The sequence below is a fragment of the Dipteris shenzhenensis genome, chromosome 16 (genome assembly GCF_047967505.1).
Source record: "Dipteris shenzhenensis isolate YYH24624 ecotype China chromosome 16, Dip_SZ_1.0, whole genome shotgun sequence".
Taxonomy (NCBI): domain Eukaryota; kingdom Viridiplantae; phylum Streptophyta; class Polypodiopsida; order Gleicheniales; family Dipteridaceae; genus Dipteris; species Dipteris shenzhenensis.
The window spans coordinates 32,266,534-32,271,029 of NC_141611.1; positions in this window are offsets into that span (position 1 = coordinate 32,266,534).

Here is a 4,496-nt window from a genome sequence, read left to right on the forward strand (position 1 = left end):
ATAAGGAGGACTGATGGTAGTAGAGTCAGAAGGAGTGGAAGCTATGCGAGTACTTCCAGAGTGAGGAGTAGCAGTGGGAGTAGGAGAGGGCAAGGGACCAATTCATAATGTGTCTCCAGACCAAGTGGAGACCTGTAGGAATGTGAGTGTGCTGACTCGTCTACATCTCCCGAGTCAGTACAACATAAGCTGCCCTTCCTACTCTTCCTTCCCTTATGAGAGACACGCGCAGGTGATGACCCCTCGGTCGAAGGGGCATGAGGGGATGGCTGGGCAGTATGTCTAGCCGTCGGTATAGGGGAGGGAATTGCTGAGGTCCTTCTGAGATAGTAGAGAGAAGAATCTCACTGCCTCCTCATCGCTCATCTACACTACAAACTCGTCGGGACACCCGACAAAGCCATGCATGGCTAGCAAAGGAGTTCCCCGAGGGGTAGTCGCAGTGCTACGTCTGAGATGAGTCGGACCAGGGGTCATCGCAGTGCTAGGTCTGAGAGGAGTTGGGTCCTCGGGGTAGTCACTTGAGAGGAATCAAAGTCCTCTAGAGCATATAGATCGTGAGCTCTCCTCCTGTGAGGCTGTTCGTACTCGTCGGATGTGCGACGTGATCCCATGTCTAACATAGACACAAACACAAAAACAAAAAACAAAAAACAACCATAAGCATAGGCATAGGCAAAGGAAAAGAGGAAGAAGAGGGAAAGGAAAAGAGGAGACATATGCATGATAAGCATAAGCATAAGAGATAGAGACATATGCTCATGCTTATGCTTATGCATCAGCATAAGAGAAGGGGGAAAGGAAAGAGAGATTGGAAAAGGGGAAAGAGGGAAAGAAAGATAGAAGAAGAGGGAAAGGAAAGAGGTAAAAATAGACATATGCTCATGCTTATGCATGAGCATATGTCTACTTCTCTTATGCTCATGCATAAGCATAAGCATGAGCATGCATATGCTTATGCATGAGCATAAGAGAAGGGGGAAAGAGAGAAGAAGAGGGAAAGGAAAGAGGGAAAAAGAGGAAAAGAAAGAGAGAAGAAGAGGGAAAGGAAAGAGGGAAAGAGAGAAGAAGAGGGAAAGGAAAGAGGGAAAAAGAGGAAAAGAGAGAAGAAGAGGGAAAGGAAAGAGGGAAAAAGATTGAAAGAAAGAGAGAAGAAGAGGGAAAGGGAGAATGTTGGGATATCTCAAGGTGTATGCCTCAGGCACACCTTGGTTTCTATGTGTGAGTGCTAGAGGCACAGTTAGGTGCCCACAAGCACAGTTAGGTGGTGGAAAGCCATATAGGATGATTGAGAGAATCTAGGAGCAGATTGAGGAGATGATTGTGGAGCTCTGAAGTCATCAGTGATGTCAGTGAGCATGTATGAGGTGCCTACTTAAGGACCTCACTCTTCTTCATTCTACAAGCAAGTAATGCAAGTATTCTGAGTTTGTGTCCACTCTTTCCTTTCCTTTCAGCTTACCAACATGGTATCAGAGCCCTTTGATCCCCCTTGAGCCCATTTTTTGCCACATCATCATCTTCTTCTTCATCTTCTTCTTCACCATCTCTCCCTCTTCTTCCCAAAGTTTGCTTAAGCTTGTTCTCCTCCGGTTCTCAGCCATTTCCCACGTCCTTCCTGTTGGAGATCCACCTTGAAGGGGCGAACCTCTGGCTGAGAGGAATCAAAGAAAACCGTGCCCGTTTCGTCGCCATTACACGATTTCCATCGATTCTTCCTTCTGTGTTTTCTCTCAGCACACCTTATCTTCCTCTAATTCCTTTCAGGGGTAGATTCTCCATGCCTTGGGCTATCTTGTGCTGAAATTTGAGTAATAATGGTTGCTTATTCAAGCTGAAAATAGAGAAAAACCAGTCGACATTAGAAAGGCAAGCTATGGAATTCTGACGCCTTTTTGCACCTCTTCTTCCCAAAGGATCTTCTGTGGTATAACAGCTCTCTTTTGCCTTAAAAACCCCCTTTTCCTTTGCTTTGAAGAGTGAGCTACAAGCCCTCCAAGTTCAGCCTTTTAGTTTTGACAGTTTTGGACAAGTTTTTGAAGATGATGCTACATAAAATGCTACTCTAGCATTTCTGGTTTTTTGAAACCTTCAATAACTTCAGTACAAGTGTGGCTTCAGTTTTGTTTTGAATTGCTAGACCTGGTTTTGATTGGAAAGTATTCATTTTAGCCACTTCTATGAAGCATGTAAGAAGAAGCATCATTGATTGAATATTGGTCACTAGTCTTTGCTACATCAAGTGCTCATATTTTGGAAGTCTTTCAGTTATTTTTTGCCTTGTAAGAGAGATAGACACTGCCCAATATCTAGGTTAGACCCTCTCATGGCTACCCTATTGAAACTAGAGAAGTTCAATGGAAAGGGCTTCCACACATGGCAGATGAAGGTGAAATTTGCATTGATGAGGGAGAACTTATGGGGACCTGTCAAACCTACTCCTACCGCTTCTTCTATGGCCTCCAATGCTGGAGAATCCTCAACTCCGACACGACCGGCAAGGGATCCAGCTAGAGAAGAAAAAGCATACGGTATCATTGCTCTTGCTTTAGGAGATGATTATATTCACCATATCTCTGACTTGGAGTCTCCTTCAGAAGCTTGGCAGAAGCTTGACATGATTTTTGGTGCTAGCTCTCACATCTCTAAACTATCACTTAAAATCTCTTTCTTTGAGTTGAAGATGGCTAGTGGTACTACTTTAGCAGCTCATGTCAACTATATGCGGAGTCTCATGACTCAATTAGCTTCTATCAACTCTCCTATTACTCCAGATGATGCTATGGAAGTGTTACTAAGAGTATGCCTGAAGATTATGATCACATAGTTAGCACTTTGAAAAATCTTCCTAATCCTAATCTTGAAGGTATTATCTCTGCTCTCCAAGAAGAAGAAAGGCATATGGAGCTCAGGAAAGGCAATAACACTGTTTATGCTGTAAAAGTCCAGAAGGGCAAATATACCCCTTGCAATCACTGTGGAAAGACAAATCACCTTTCAAAGGACTGCTTCAAAATTAATCCATGCAAGCACTGTGGCAAGAACAATCATAATGAGAAGTTTTGCAAAGCCAAAGCAAAGACAGAAAATGCAAATCTACTTTTAGTTGATGAGCCTCCACAAGATGAGGCACCCTTTGAAGATTATGCATTTTAAAACATCTTTATGTATGCTCCAGATCTCTCTTTTTATGTCAAGGTACTCAGCCTGGATAGTCCTCCAAAATGAATGAAAATAAACTATTGTGTTTTGTGTGTTTTGTAAACACCTCTGGTCACCTTATGATGTAGGCCATGTGTATGTTTTGCTCCATGGTACCTCCTGCAGACATTGTGTGCATGTACATGCAGGGGAGATGACCATTGGAAGGTCTTTTTGTATCCCTTTTGTTTACCTTACACCCAAGGGAACCCTTGCTAGCATGAGAACCTAGCCATAGATTTATCCTTGACCACCATGAGATGGCATGAGAAACTATGAGACTAGATGTATCCTTGACATAAACTAAGGCATTCCCTTGAGGGGGGGTTTGTTGGGATATCTCAAGGTGTATGCCTCAGGCACACCTTGGTTTCTATGTGTGAGTGCTAGAGGCACAGTTAGGTGCCCACAAGCACAGTTAGGTGGTGGAAAGCCACATAGGATGATTGAGAGAATCTAGGAGCAGATTGAGGAGATGATTGTGGAGCTTTGAAGTCATCAGTGATATCAGTGAGCATGTATGAGGTGCCTACTTAAGGACCTCACTCTTCTTCATTCTACAAGCAAGTAATGCAAGTATTCTGAGTTTGTGTCCACTCTTTCCTTTCCTTTCAGCTTACCAACGGAGAAGGTAAAGAGGGAAAAAGAGACATATGCTCATGCTTATGCATGAGGATATGTCTACTTCTCTTATGCTCATGCATAAGCATACGCATGAGCATATGCTCATGCTTATGCTTATGCATGAGCATAAGAGAAGGGGGAAAGAGAGAAGAAGAGGGAAAGGAAAGAGGGAAAAAGAGGAAAAGAAAGAGAGAAGAAGAGGGAAAGGAAAGAGGGAAAAAGAGGGAAAGAAACGAGAGATTGAAAATGAGAAAGAGGGAAAGAAAGAGAGAAGAAGAGGGAAAGGAAAGAGGAAAAAAGAGACATATGCTCATGCTTATGCATGAGCATATGTCTACTTCTCTAATGCTCATGCATAAGCATAAGCATGAGCGTATGCTCATGCTTATGCTTATGCATGAGCATAAGAGTAGGGAGAAAGAGAGAAGAAGAGGAAAAGGAGAGGTAAAAAGAGGGAAAGAAAGAGAGAAGAAGAGGGAAAGGAAAGAGGGAAAAAGAGACATATGCTCATGCTTATGCATGAGCATATGTCTACTTCTCTTATGCTCATGCATAAGCATAAGCATGAGCATATGCTCATGCTTATGCTTATACATGAGCATGAGAGAAGGGAGAAAGAGAGAAGAAGAGGGAAAGGAAAGAGGGAAAAAGAGGGAAAGAAAGAGAGAAGA